The sequence below is a fragment of the Haliotis rubra genome, unplaced genomic scaffold, assembly GCF_003918875.1.
Source record: "Haliotis rubra isolate DU_JTF1 unplaced genomic scaffold, ASM391887v1 Scf192, whole genome shotgun sequence".
NCBI lineage: Eukaryota > Metazoa > Mollusca > Gastropoda > Lepetellida > Haliotidae > Haliotis > Haliotis rubra.
The window spans coordinates 826,541-843,059 of record NW_025765914.1 but is presented as its reverse complement, the minus strand read 5'-3'; the positions used below and the strand labels follow the sequence as shown (position 1 = coordinate 843,059).

At 41.4% G+C, this 16,519-nt stretch overlaps 1 protein-coding gene across 1 annotated transcript in view; it reads right to left on the bottom strand.

Annotated features, from left to right (window-relative positions):
• LOC124274553 (QRFP-like peptide receptor) overlaps positions 1-16,519 on the bottom strand; it is a 73,271-nt gene that overhangs the window by 18,704 nt on the left and 38,048 nt on the right. The gene's annotated exons all lie outside the window — the stretch shown is intronic.

Genomic DNA, 16,519 nt, shown 5'->3' with positions numbered 1-16,519 from the left:
ACATAGTGAGTGATACTTCTGGCCATGTTAGATAAACATAGTAATTCTTTCAAATGTTAATGCATGGAATATTCCTCATTGTGGGCATGTAAATTAATCATGATGAAGTAAAAAATCCCTATCCATTGTAATCCGAAACAAAACAGAGGTCAAGGTCGTCTCACTGGAGTTTTTATGTTTCTTTCCTCAGGTGGAAATAATTTATAATCTATGCCTGTATTTATATACAGCTCGTAATGGAGATATATATAGAGACTTGAATGGCATCCATTAACCGTGTGTGATCAGTGTAAACGTGGCCACATGCAGGCTGTACGAACATGCATGGCAGGTCGGGAGAGATGAAGGCGATCTTGTAACCAAACCAGAACCCAGGGTGACGTTAAATGTTCTGAATGAATGCTGACATTTAACTGATTCAGTCGAGCATTTATTAAACGCAATATAACACATTTGATATCACGATCTCACCGACAGCTATTCACTGGAGTTCTGTTTACACATAGGTCCTCTGACGTTACCACTGCCTCGTGTTAAAGAAACATTAAAGAGGTAGGAGAGCGAGCGAGTTAGTGACTACGCCGCTTTTTGCAATATCCCAGCAATATACAGCGGGGGACAACCAGGAATGGGCTTTGCACATTATACCCATGTGGGGAATGGAACCCGGGTCTTCCGCGTGACGTTTAACCACTAGGCTACCGAGGGCCAGTGAATGAGCTGGGTTTAACACCACTTTGAACAGTATTCCAGTTCTATCCGGGACAGTATTCCAGTTCTACCCGGGACAGTATTCCAGTTCTACCCGGGACAGTATTCCAGTTCTATCCGGGACAGTATTCCAGTTCTATCCGGGACAGTATTCCAGTTCTACCCGGGACAGTATTCCAGTTCTATCCGGGACAGTATTCCAGTTCTATCCGGGACAGTATTCCAGTTCTACCCGGGACAGTATTCCAGTTCTATCCGGGACAGTATTCCAGTTCTATCCGGGACAGTATTCCAGTTCTACCCGGGACAGTATTCAAGTTCTACCCGGGACAGTATTCCAGTTCTACCCGGGACAGTATTCCAGTTCTATTCGGGACAGTATTCCAGTTCTATCCGGGACAGTATTCCAGTTCTATCCGGGACAGTATTCCAGTTCTATCCGGGACAGTATTCCAGTTCTATCCGGGACAGTATTCCAGTTCTACCCGGGACAGTATTCCAGTTCTATCCGGGACAGTATTCCAGTTCTACCCGGGACAGTATTCCAGTTCTATCCGGGACAGTATTCCAGTTCTATTCCGGAACAATATTCAAGTGATGCAGTTCGCAGACGGTTTGATGAAACCCAAGATCATGAAAATGGTGAAGACAAAGCTAGAAACATTTTTGGGGCGAACCGGAATACGTTTCCGCAATGCCAATGGGTGAAAGGCTGCACCTCTTACACACCACAAACCACACAGCCCCACCCCTAACCGCATCTCGTCTCTTTTATGAAGGTTCAAGTGAGTTAAAACATTGATTCACACAAATGCTAAATATGGAGTGGCCTCAGCCATGTCCGGACTTTGATTATATCGATCTTGCTTATCGTAAACTTTCATGCAAAGCAAACAGTTCAAAATAGTTCCGAATTCGACAATAATGTATTCAATTGATTTTAACTCACCATCAAAACAAAGAAAGGAAAACCAACAACAAGTAAACCCGTTGTTTCCAAATCCGAATTCGACTTGATCATTTATCATTGATTTGAAAAACAAGAATGTTTAAATTCCGTAAGATGAATGTCTTTGTCCACGGCATGACGGGGAAGCCCCATGATTAGCGTATGTTTACAGATCTGCTTGGGACAACATGAATGCTTTGACACTTTCTGTTCTCTTTGAAATTATAGATCAACATTCGGTTTGTGAGAGATGAGAGAACTTAACAGTTCATACCTTAATGTTGAGACGTCCTCATTCTGTATGAAGCTTCAATCATACACAAGTACCGTGTAGAACATTTGTACGCCCCCTACTTGTGCGATAAACGTTTGGAGTGAAAATATTGGCGAATGTTATTTACATTCCAGGAAGTTTACTTTGAACCGAAGAAAGCGTGTCTGAAAAGATATTATTCATTATTGCAAACATAGATTTTATCGGCGTTTATCTTCAAGAACTCAAGAGGGATATCATAGAATAACATCCATAGTGAGTGAGTGCGTTTATTTTTTCGCCGCTTTTAGCAATATTCCAGTAATATTACTGCAGGGAAAACAGGAATGGGCTTCACAAATTGTACTCATATGGAGAATCGAACCCCGGTCTTCGACGTGACAAGCGAATGCTTTAACCATCAGGCTAGCCCACTTCAACAATAACATCAGTAAACAATACGTGACGCCCTATGTTACAATGACAACAGGACTGTTTTGGACTATTTGATGGAGCTTCTGTCTGTAGAGCAGAAGGCCGTGGAAAGGTGTTAAACTTGTTGTAACCCTGCCTCGTACTTGGTATTACTGTTATATATAAAACAAGGAGTGGTCATACCGAGTGGGTTGTTCATGGCATACAGCGCATGGCCAGTTTTGTATAACCTGCTTTAGTCCGGACTGGCACAGAAAGCCTCACACATAGACACGCACACACGGACGGACGCGCACAATAACACACAGTCGTGGTAATAACGGGGCTATGGAAAGACATCTAACGTACTTTACATGGTCATGGCTATTTTCCTAGGACAGAACTTCCGGTGTACATGTCGTAGACGTGGTCGTGGTCGTGGTCGTGGTCGTGGTCGTGGTCGTGGTCGTGGTTGTTGTCGTTGTCGTAGTATTTGGACAAAAACGAGACACATATTGTACATGTCATGGCCGTGGTAAGGGACTAAGACAAGACGCATATTGTACGTGTCATGGCCGCAGTATCGGACTAAGACAAGACGCTTATTGTACGTGTCATGGACGTGGAATGTGACTAAGACAAGACACATATTGTACGTGTCATGGCCGTGGTATGGGACTAAGACATGACACGTATTGTACCTGTCATGGCCGTGGTATTGTGACGAAGACAAGACACATATTGTACGTATCCTGGCCGTGGTATTGTGACGAAGACAAGACACATATTGTACGTGTCATAGACGTGGTATGGGACGAAGACAAGACGTAAATTGTGATACTCATGAGGGGAATCGCAGCCCGGTCTTCGACGTGACAAGCGTGCTTTAACCATCAGGTTAGCCCAAGCAACAATAACGTAAAGAAAACGTGACGCCCTATGTTTCATGTAGACAAACCTGTTGTCTAAATATAAAAGAAGTTCGATGTGGTTCCTCTTGGAAAACTATACTTTTATAACTATCCTGATGAAATCCTATCAAATGTAAACGAGATTCGCTCGCTATGTCCCATATCCAGTTTTGCTAACTGTAGCCCTGCACAGGTACACTTTTTATGAAAGTTGCTGTCTCCACGTTGAGACACCTATTCATTAAACACAGAGGTGCTGACACGATATCATGTGAAGTCCATCAGTACTGATAACGTATAATTATATGTAGTTGCAGAAAGGAAAAATTCCTGAATGATCCTGTGACATTGATGTGTGTCAGTGTTAATAGCGCCCCCTGGCGAGAGAAGCTGGTTGAGTGATTTTTTGAAGGGCTTCCGGTACTCCAGTAATGGTACAGACAAGTGTAGTCAGGGAGATGAGCATATGCATTACGATGTCACAGATTTTCCTTTTCATACTTCCGTCTGTACCATGAACGTATTTCGTACTTTTATCATAAAAGTATATTGTCATATTATACATGCAAATGCGTAGCTTAGTTTATGATGGTATATGAGTGCGTGGGTGATTGGGTGAGTGGGTTTTACACCGCTTGTAGCAATATTCCAGCAATATCAAGGCGGGGGACGCCAGAAAAGGGCTTCACACGTTACACCCATGTAGGGAATCGAACCCGTGTCTTCGGCGTGACGAGCGAAAGCTCTAACCTCTAGGCTATCCCACCGCCCACCGCTGTCCCTCTTATATTACGTAGCCAAATCATGTTTGCCTGTGTATGCATGTAGGTGGCTAAGTGACTGAAACATTGGCTTAGTGTACGGGGGACAGATTCCTATTCCCCTAAAAATACGTCATGTCTTCGTTGATGCTAATCCACTGATGTACTGTTCTCCGAGCCTTGGCCTACCATAAGGGATTTCTATTCAACAACAAAGTGCAATATTTCGATTTTATCCGTCATATGTGATTGAAACTTTGAGAACTGATTTGATTGCATCTGTGTGGCCATGACACTTGCCCTGGGGTCAGTCTCCAGTTGCACGAGGCATAAAACGATTTGCAATTCAAAGATTCACAGAACATTAAACGCTGGGCCGGTGCATACATGATCATGGTGTGTTGTTTTGCTTTGATAAGGGTTTTAGGGACTATGGTGCTCAGAGGGATGCAGTAATTGGGACCAGCCGATGGTGGCTTGATATGGTCTTGCTTACTAAACCATCGCGACCTATATCTTACAGCTACACATGCTTCATTAAGGCTTTTCATGGTTGTGATCATTCTGGTGGTATGACCAGATTAATAGCTGTACTATCAGCTCGCCGACCAGGCCACCTGTCCGGATAAACAAAATGACCTAAATAGGTGATACTGATTGTTACCTTGGCATTCAGCCTTAGGTACTGTTCTGTTCGGAGTTATAATACCGAGAATATCTATACATCTGTGCAAAAATTAAGCACCACCCTATATCTTTACTAATTAATTTTGTCTGAAATGAAATTCGAAACTCTTTCCCAAAAATTACCTTTATAATTTGATAGAGCAAACATTAAACATTTCAAAAACCTATATTTAAAACAGGTGTTTTTTCTGTCCCAAAACAAGTTACCTTATTTTGAAAAGTGAAAGTAATAATTGATTGTTGTGTGGCCTTAAAATTCGTTATTTGTTGTGAATGGATGAAAGTTTGTAAACTAAGATTTAGGAAAAGTTACAGTCACACTAAAAAAAGGAAAATCTTAAAATGCAGTAAAAGTTGCTTTACAAACAGAACAAACGGATTTTAGCTGTAATTATCAGTATCCGGCAAGGAGAAGTGTTTATTCATTACGATAAACTGAAAATCATAAAAAACATTATTCCAAAATCATATTAATGTGGCCTTTTTCAGTTTTTGTCAATTAGCAATCTGAATTTTTAGTAAAAGGTCTGAATCTTTGATATTCGGGTTCTTCCTGATTATGTATAATTAAAACTTACTTGATGTGTCAATGTCATCTTGGTATATAACAGAATTGTTATTTTGAGTCAAAACTTAATTTATTTGTGTAGTTTGAGCAGGAGATGAATAGTTATTTTGGGTAAAAATTCAGTCCCATCACATTTTCATCAACATATTCTTTCATAAAGAATAGAAAAGGTTATGGTATTTGTAAAACTGTCAGTGGATAAAGCTTCTTTAACTACAGGTTGATTAAACTGATGGCTATACCCTAACGTTCCTGTAGCATCACATCTTATTTTCAAGGGTGGTGCTTAAACAATGCACAGGTGTATATATTTAACCTATAAGAAGCCTTATTTCGGATTATTAAACACATGCACATCAACAGACAGACAGAGACACACAAGCGCACACGTTATGTGAATGCTATAACCTTGAACGCTATGCCAAATCATGATTCACCTCGCAGACCACACAGCAATGCTGCTGGTGTGAGTGAGTGAGTTTAGTTTTACGCCGCACTCAGCAATATTCCAGCTATAGGGAGGCAGTCTGTAAATAATCGAGTCTGCAACAGAAAATCCAGTAATCAACAACATGCGCATCAATCTACGCAACTGGAACCGATGACATGTGTCAACCAAGTCAGCGAGCCTGACCACCCGATCCCGTTTATCGCCTCTTACAACAAGCAACAGGTGGTGTGGCTAACCGCAATGTGTAGCCGATATATGACTATATTGATGGCAGATCATATGGGCTGTATTGGGATATATCTGATCACTGGAGCATATGAATTTACTGATTGAATAGCCGATCATCAGCGCACCCTGGTGGATAACTGATCACTGATGGTGGTATAGCCTGTGAAATGATTATACTAACTAAAAAGCTGGAAGAATCCCGATACTATAAATGCCCACAAGAGCACCATGCTGGCGTTGCCTATTTCTGCCACGTACGTATTGACATTTTCGAACAAATTCAGCACACAGAATATCTGTGACTGACATGCATGTATATCAAAGACCAACCCCCAAGATGGCTGGACTCCATTAGACGTCCTGTGTCAAGTATCGGCTGTCGTCTCAAGAACTCAATCAGTTAATCTAACTGTGATAAAGGCGGACTTTGACTCTGCGATCCTCTGGACATACAATGACGAAATAATGTCTGTTGCGTCCTAATTTAATGTGTCGAAGTGTAAACCAGTGTCTCCCACGTAGATGTTCCTCGGGATCCGCCATCACATGAGGTGCAAGCAATAACATTGCCAGGTTAGCAGTGCTCACCACTACGAAGCTTTCATATCACCCACGTGTCATAAGAGGATATATTCTTCCATTACGCCGGTATAATCTTTACAAAGTCGGTGACCAGGAAATGTGTCTATGCTAATTCTGCGCTTTATTGAATACCAAATTAACAAGCAAGCTGATACCTTTCCAGAGGCATTCAGCCTTTGCTTCTCTCGCCGACCATCTGTTTAAGCCGGTGCCATTATTCTACAGAAGCCACAGGGCTTACTGGAAGCTATCTCTTCAAACCTAATACCAATGACTCTGGAAGTAGTCTGGCCTCAGTATATACACTGACCATCTCACACACAACACATTCAGTGGGACCTTGTTCTTGAGAGCACCTTGGTCCTTCAAGAAGCCTTATCCAAACATAACGCCATTCCTGTCTCTAGGCAAGGAGGGTAACAGTATATTGGTATTCATGCTAAACGATTTCTCATTGTGTTCAACTTGTTATAGATTTTGGACAAGAGGTTCCTTTGTCATCACAAGATTTACACTTGTTATAGAAAATCTCACCCGAGAGTAATTTGATATCAAATGTACTCTACGAAAGTAGGGCATAGAGGGAGATAACTCAGAATAGCCAAATTGTTAGGGTATGCGAGCTTCTAGCAACAGCTGTATGATATGACGAACGAATTACAACCGGTAGTGACGTATGGCAAGGACATCCAAGGACGATGCGGGTGAGGTGGGAAATTTGACCAACTTGCTGTTTTGCAATCAGTAGTGCGTATTAGCGCCATGACTGGTCAAACATTCAAGCGAAGAGGCATATGATTCTCACAATGGCGACATGACAGACAGACAGACAGACAGACAGACAGACAGCTTATCATTTTTGCGATGGTCCATTCATACAATGTTTACTGCGATTTAGCCTTTTACGCCTACCGGGATCAGTTCTATGGAAACCCGAGAATGGTTTTGGCGCTTATATTTAGTCCACGAAGCATGGCTTTCATTGGATTGATATTGGGGTCAGCCTTGACGATTGGTGCCTGGTGTTCACGAGAGTTGTCGTCCTGAAAGACAACGTCTTTCCACACACCTTCCAACAAAGGGTGTCAGCATGATGTACAGAAACAAGTGTGGCCCATCCTTACATAAGGGTGTGACACCCCACACTATAACCGATCTATTGCCGAATCTATTTTGAGGTCTCAGGTTCACGTTTGCTTGACGTTCACTTCGAGGTCGGCTAACATGACCACGCATGTTTAGGAAGTACTCATCGACCATTCCCCCAGTTTCAACGGTGTGCACACCACTGACGTCTGTTGGGAATATGATAATTTGTAAAGGACATCACAATACTTTGCCGTCGAGCATGGGCGCATAAAGTGCATGCAGACGATTCTTAACGTCTGACCCATAACTCGTCCTCTTGAACGATTTATTTGAGTTATTTGAGTGTGATTAAACTGGTGAACAGAATGAGTGTTTTAGTCATGCTTAACACAAAGCTAACCCTCTAAAGTTTAGATAAATATTTAGGACAGAATGTCTGTGATTAAACTGATGAACAGAATGTGTATTATGCCTAGTGGTTAAAGCGTTCCTTCGTCACACCGAACACCCGGGTTCGATTGAATGTTTGAAGCCCATTTCTGGTGTTCCTCACCGTGATATTGCTGGAGTATTGCTAAAACAATACTCACTCACTCCTTATATAGAAACAATGAATGAAATCAAGTAAACACAACTGCACGAGAAGCAGAATGATGAAGGTTGACAATAATCGCCCACAGAGATAATAATACATAAAGATAATAATAATGAAAATATTTATAACGCGCCATTTCCAGGCTCGATATCCTGCCCAAAGCGCGCAATGTGACCATTTTTACCCCGGATAACCCAAGTTGCCTGTTGAACGCTTGAAGGTTAATAGTTACTATGAATTCTACAAAGTGTCATAATCACGAATGACACCTTGTACGTCTGTTGCTCTACTGCAGATATATCCTGACCGCGTTTTGTCTCTTTTTTGAAGGTTCAGGTGAGTGAAAACATCGATTTCCAACAAATACTCAGCCTCAGCCATATCCGGACTTTGATTATATCGATCTTGCTTATCGTAAACTTTCATGCAAAGCAAACTGTTTACAAAAGTTCCGAATTCGACAATAATGTATTCAATTGATTTTAACTCACCATCAAAACAAAGAAAGGAAAACCAACAACAAGTGAACCCGTTGTTTCCAAATCCGAATTCGACTTGATCATTTATCATTGATTTGAAAAACAAGAATGTTTAAATTCCGTAAGATGAATGTCTTTGTCCACGGCATGACGGGGAAGCCCCATGATTAGCGTATGTTTACAGTTCTGCTTAGGACAACATGAATACTTTGACACTTTCTGTTCTCTTTGAAATTATAGATCAACATTCGGTTTGTGAGAGATGAGAGAACTTAACAGTTCATATCTTTATATTGAAACGTTCTCATTCTGTGTAAAGCTTCAATCACACACAAGCACCGTGTAGAACATTTGTACGCCCTCTACTTGTGCGGTAAACGTTTGGAATGAAAATATTGGCGAATTTTATTTGCATTCCAGGAAGTTTACTTTGAACCGAAGAAAGCGTGTCTGAAAAGATATTATTCATTATTGCAAACATAGATTTTATCGGCGTTTATCTTCAAGAACTCAAACATTTGTGAGAGGGATATCATAGAATAACATCCATAGTGAGTGAGTGCATTTATTTTTACTCCGCTTTTAGCAATATTCCAGCAGTATCACGGCGGGGACACCAGGAATGGGCTTCACACATTGTACTCATGAGGGGAATCGCAGCCCGGTCTTCGACGTGACAAGCGAATGCTTTAACCATCAGGTTAGCCCACTGCAACAATAACATCAGTAAACAAAACGTGACGCCCTATGTTTCAATGACAACTGGACGGTCTTGGATTTTTTATGGAGCTTCTGTCTGTAGAGCAGGTGGCCGTGGAAAGGTGTTAAACCTGTTGTAATCCTGCCTGGTACTTGGCAGTATTGTCATATATAAAACAAGGCGCGGACTAAGACGAGACACATATTGTACGTGCCAGGGCTGTGGTATCGGACTACGACAAGACGTATATTATGATACGTACATCTAGACAAAAGTCTAGAGCAAGCTCGATGTGGTTCCTCTTGGAAAACTATACTTTTTAAAATATCCTCATGAAATCCTATCAAATTTAAAAGAGATTTGCTCGCTATTTCTCATATCCAGTTTTTCTAAATGTAGCCCTGCACAGGTACACTTTTTATGAACGTTGCTGTCTCTACGTTGATACACGTATTCATTAAACACAGAGGTGCTGACACGATATCATTCGAAGTCCATCAGTACTGATAACGTATAATTATATGTAGTTGCAGAAAGGAAAAATTCCTGAATGATCCTGTGACATTGATGTGTGTCAGTGGTAATAGCGCCCCCTGGCGAGAGAAGCTGGTTGAGTGATTTTTTGAAGGGCTTCCGGTACTCCAGTAATGATACAGAACAAATGTAGCCAGGCAGATGAGTATATGCATTACGATGTCACTGATTTTCCTTTTCATACTTCCTGAACGTATTTCGTACTTTATCGTAAAAATATATTATTGTCATATTTTACATACAAATTCATACCTTAGTTTATGAGTGAGTGGGTGAGTGAATGACGTTTTACGCCGCTGTTAGCAATATTCCAGCAATAGCACGGCGGGGACACTAGAAATGGGCTTCACACATTATACCCATGTGGGAAATCGAACCCGGGTCTTCGGCGTGACGAGCGAACGCTTTAACCACTAGGCTACCCCACAGATTCCTTTTCCCCTGAAAATACATCATGGCTCCGTTGATGCTAATCCGCTGATGTAGTGTTCTGGACGGCGTACCATATGGGATTTCTATTCAACAACAAAGTGCAATATTTCGATTTTATCCGTCACATGTGATTGAAACTTTGAGAACTGAGTTGATTGCATCTGTGTGGCCATGGCACTTGCCCTGGGGTCGGTCTCCGTTTGCACCAGGCATAAAACGATTTGCAATTCAAAGACTCATAGAACATTAAACGCTGAGTCGGTGCATAAATGATCACGGTGTGTTGTTTTGCGTTGATAAGGGTTTTAGGGACTATGGTGCTCAGAGGGATGCAGTACTTGGTACCAGCCGATGGTGGCTTAATATGGTCTTGGTTACCACACCATCGCGACCTATATCTTACAGCTTCACATGCTTCATTAAAGCTTTTTATGGTTGTGATCATTCTGGTGGTATGGCCAGATTAATAGCTGTACTGATCAGCTCGCTGACCAGGCCACCTGTCCGGATAAACCAAATGACCTAAATATGTGATACTGATTGTTACCTTGGCGTTCAGCCTTAGGTACTGTTCTGTTCGGAGTTATAATGTCTAGAATATCTATATTTAAATTATAAAAAACATTATTTCGGAGTATTAGACACATGCACAGCAACAGACAGACAGAGACAACAAGGACACACGTTATGTGAATACTATAACCCTCATCGCAATGCCAAACCACGTTTCACCTCGCAGATCTCACGGCAATGCTAGTGGTGTGAGTGAGTGAGTTTAGTTTTACGCCGCGCTCAGCAATATTCCAGCTATAGGGAGGCGGTCTGTAAATAATCGCGGCTGGACCAGACAATCCAGTGATCAAGAGTATGAACATTTATCTATGCAATTGGGATACAATGAAACGTGACAACCAAGTCAGCGAGCCTGACCATCCGATCCCGTTAGTCGCCTCTTACAACAAGCAGCTGGTGGTGTGGGTAACCGCAATGTGTAGCCGAAATATGACCATATTGACGGCAGATCATATGGGCAGTATTGGGGTATATCTGATCACTGGAGCACCAATGTCGTAATGCCGATCATACAGACATACTGTTTGGATAGCCGATCATCAGCGCATCCTGGTGTGTATCTGATGACAGATGGTGGTATAGCCTGTGAAATGATTATACTAACTAAGACTATGCTAAGGTTAAGGTTATACTGTACTAACACAAGCCCACCATGATGGCGTTGCCTACTTCTGCCATGTACGTATTGACATTTTCGAACAAATTCAGCACACAGTATATCTGTGACTGACATGTATATCAAAGACCAACCCCCAAGGTGGCTAGACTCCATTAGACGCCCTATGTCAAGTATCGGCTGTCGTCTCAAGAACTCAATCAGTTAATCTAACTGTGATAAAGGCCGACTTGGACTCTGCGATCCTCTCGACATACAATGACGAAATAATGTCTGTTGCGGTCCTAATTTAATGTGTCGAAATGTGAACCAGTGTCTCCCACGTAGATGTTCCTCGGGATCCGCCATCACATGAGGTGCAAGCAATAGCATTGCCCGGTTAGCAGTGCTCACCACTACGAAGCTTTCATATCACCCACGTGTCATAAGAGGATATATTCTTCCATTACGCCGGTATAATCTTTACAAAGTCGGTTACCAGGAAATGTGTCTATGCTAATTCTGCGCTTTATTGAATACCAAATTAACAAGCAAGCTGATACCTTTCCAGAGGCATTCAGCCTTTGCTTCTCTCGCCGACCATCTGTTTAAGCCGGTGCCATTATTCTACAGAAGCCACAGGGCTTACTGGAAGCTATCTCTTCCGACCTAATACCAATGACTCTGGAAGTAGTCTGGCCTCAGTATATACACTGACCATCTCACACACAACACATTCAGTGGGACCTTGTTCTTGAGAGCACCTTTGGTCCTTCAAGAAGCCTTATCCAAACATAACGCCATTCATGTCTCTAGGCAAGGAGGGTAACAGTGTATTGGTATTCATGCTAAACGTTTTTTCATTGTGTCGGACTTGTTATAGATTTTGGACAAGAGGTTCCTTTGTCATCACAAGATTTTCATCCGAGAGTAATTTGATATCAAATGTACTCTACGAAAGTAGGGCATAGAGGGAGATAACCCAGAATTGCCAAATTGTTAAGGTATGCGAGTTTCTAGCAACAGTTGTATGATAATAATGAACGAATTACAACCGGTAGTGAAGTAAGATAGTTGAGACCAACAACCCCCAAGGACAATGCGGGTGAGATGGGAAATTTGATCAACGTGCTATTTTGCAATCAGTAGACGAGTGCGTATTAGCGCCACGACTTGTCTAACATTCTAGACGAGGCATATAATTCTCCAAATGGCGATATGACAGACAGACAGACAGAAAGACAGGCAGACAGACAGCTTACGATTCATACAATTTCAACTGCGATTTAGCCTTTTACGCCAACTGGTGTCAGTTTCAATGAAAACCTGAAAATGGTTTAGACGCATATATGGAGTCCACAAAGCATGGCTTTCAGTGGATTGATATTGGGATCATAGGGGTGAGCATTGACGATTGGTGGCTGGTGTTCACGAGAGTTGTCGTCCTGATAGATACAATTTCGTTCCACACACCTTCCAACAAAGGGTGTCAGTATGATGTACAGAAACAAGTGTGTCCCATCCTTACACAAGATCTATTGCCGAATCTGTCTTGAGGTCTCAGGTTGACGTTTACTTGCCGTTCACTTCGACGTCTGCTGACATGGCCACGCATGTTTAGGACGGTGTGCACACTACTGACGGCTGTTGGGAATGTGATGATTTGTAAAAGACATCACAATACTTGGCCGTCGAGCATGGGCATAAAGTGCATGCAGACGATTTCTAATCGTCTCACCCATAACTCGTCCAGTTGAATGATTAAAGTTGGTAGTATTTTCATTTGCCGTCTGAGTTCGATTTCGTAAAACCTGGTTTCGGATCAACCAATCTTGCACTCTTGTCGTTGACCTTCGACGCCATGAACCTTCGACGCCATGAACAGGGTCGATCGTCAATATTTGGGGTTTGTTGCTACCTGATCCTTTGTCCGCTAATAACAGCTGGAATATTGCTAAATCATACTCACTCAGTCCCTATACAGAAACAATGAATGAAATCAAGTCAACACAACTGCACGAGAAGCAGAATCATGAAGATTGACAATAATCATCCACAGAGATAATATGAATCCTAGAAAGCGTCAAAATCACGAATGACACCTGTGCACGTGTGTAGCGCTTCTGTGTGCGGTGTGATATGGTTTAGGGTTTTACAGACGTTAACGTTCGTACGTAGGATGTTATACTCGTCAACACTTATCGTTGTTCTGATAAGTTGAAATGTCAAAACGTTATGCATGATCCCCTACTTGTTTTGAAGAGTTCACCAATCGACAAGCAATAAAAACACCGAGACTTGCCGATTACAAGGTAACCTCTTATTGAAATTCTATTTTCATGATTCTGCTTTGAGGGCAAAATGTTCTATTATGTTTCTATGTATATCCTGTTTATAATGAAATGTCTTCGGTGTCTGAACAAAACTAAAAGAAGAAGAAACAGAAGAAGAGCTTTTAATTATTCAGCATTTATGGCCACAAGAGTACAATTTAATAAACAAAATATAGCACATGTACAGGTGAAAAAATGTACAATTTATAAAGGTAAATATAGCTTAAGATAAATTGTAATACTTTTACAATTCATTTTTGAAATGCCACTCAAACAAGTTCTTTTTTGAAAGCAACTGATTAAACTTTACACTGTTTGAATATATAGTATAAAAAACAGGAATGCACAAAGAGCGCTGTTGGGAATAAAATGGACATATGAGCAAGGAATGATACTCTTCTTGTATCAAATTCGAATAACATTTATCACATTCAATGGAATCAGCTAAAAAACCCGCTGATAAAGTGTTTCGCAACTTTCATTTACCTGTATCACTGCTGGCAGCAACAGAAGACGCCAATAGTTCATTTAAGGGGGCGTAACGTGTAATTCTAGATACTTTTCTGCATCTGCAGTTTGTCGGAGATCGAGAAGGTAGCATTATTTGGACTGGAATCAGTTTCAGATCGACATTAAAAGACGACAAGAATTGCGAAAATAAAACAAACGGCGCCTAAAAGGCACCCGTGTATGTAAATGTGCACGACAAAGGAAGGGTTCTCCTGCACTTTTAGAATCTGAAATAACACGATTAATCTTTTCCCGCAATTTTACAATTCCGTTGTTTATTATATACCATGCTCACTTCAGTTAGGCACAATCGACGACAACAGAGCCGCCCTCGTTTCTGAGGTCGAACTAGACTTGTGGAGTCTGTAATTTAGCCACAAAGTTTCAAAGTTTCTCCTTGTCAATAGGACATTACTTTGTTAAGGTGATGAACGATCCTGGTTCCTCCGTACATGCATTATAATGGAATACAGTCAACATTAGGGTTTAACGGCTGGCTGATCCATGACTATACTTCAACTGCTCCATTACTCTACCCCAGTTATCTTGTGTTGTTGTGCTTGCATTTTTGAGATATTTGAAAACTTCGAGGAGATTCATTTCATATTCATGCATACATATTAAAAAGTCTAATTTATCTACGTTTGCTGCTCTACATAAAACAATGAATACATGAATGAAATTTATCAGTATCTATGTCTTATGCAAGCTTTACAGTTTGGTTTTTAACATTGTAGTAGCCTCTAATGGCTTCTCTGGTTCATACTTCTTTTCCAAGCACCAGATACACATTCTGCAGGTATTTATTAGGAGCGACCGCCGCTATCATGTAGCGAAGGACTTATTTTCATTCCCCTCCTGTTGATTGTAAGCTTAGCATAACTGTATTGATGGCAGCACGTTGGTTTCTTTGCATAAACTATTAACAGTATCTGCTGGCTCTGGTGGCCCAGGCGTCGAATGGCGCCGCTAATTGCTGTCAAAAGTTGTGTCCCTTAGGCCTACAAGGATCTGAGAATCATGAGTCCGAATATTATATCCACCATGATTGAGATGCTTGGTCTTTGAACTTCAAGACTAGTATCACTTTGGGACTCAGACGTATTTTTTATAAATGTGTTCAACGTCGCGTTAAAGCGGATTCACGCTCTTACCAGCACTGGGAGACATTGCTGTCGGGCACTCATTGGAGTGAGCATTTATTTATCTCATGAGAGTCTTGCTGAATGGAGATATACTAGATATATCCATGCTACAAATTAGATTCATGTATGTATAAGGTGATCGAAGATGACTTTGTGGTCATCAGTGATCATCAGTGTACATCGATGTGACAGATTGTCTTGTTCTCAATTACCATTGACCACATTATTGGTTATCTTTGTCAAACGGCACCCAACAACATAAGGCCACCCGTGTTTGATAATAACTACCATTCTGGCGCGAGTTCATTTGTAAATACAATAACTACGCTTCTGTCTGTATAGCGATGACCTGTGAAAGGTTACTTATAGGAAGAGGCCATTTCACCAATGACATGACGACTTCAGACCAAGGATAACAATCGGTCCCGTGCATTCGAATCTTTTCTTGGAATTCCTTAATGACTCTTAATCTAAGACAACTGAATCTCGAAGACTGAAGACTCACTTGCCTGTATCGTACGTGTCAACAGTTCACAATATGTCAAAGGTCTCCGAGGCATACAGACACACACAGTATGTCGATCGCTACCAACCCAATTACTTTGTCTATACATAGAACTGTGGTAATAGGGAAAGCTGCTTCTATTTACACAGTAATCCTTCTGTAAGGAGACAGACAGACGAAAGCCACAACTACAGCTGAATCATTGCTGGTTTGTGACTTCTTAAACGCGAACAATTACAACATGTCAGACTTAATCGTGTCTCAAGACATCGAGGCTAGCGAAATGAACGTGTTCATATTTGTCTGACCTATCATCCTATCTCACAGTTTGTGTACACGATTTGTTTGCTGCTGGGATTTTATTGTAGAGGGGTGTGATTTTAAGCTCCTTTTAGCATTAATCGATCAAAATAATCGCTGCAAGACATACATTACCTTCTTTTGAAGAGACACCAAGCAAATGTGTTTCGACCAAAACCTCCGACTGGATTCTAGGTTAGATTGTTTCCCAGGA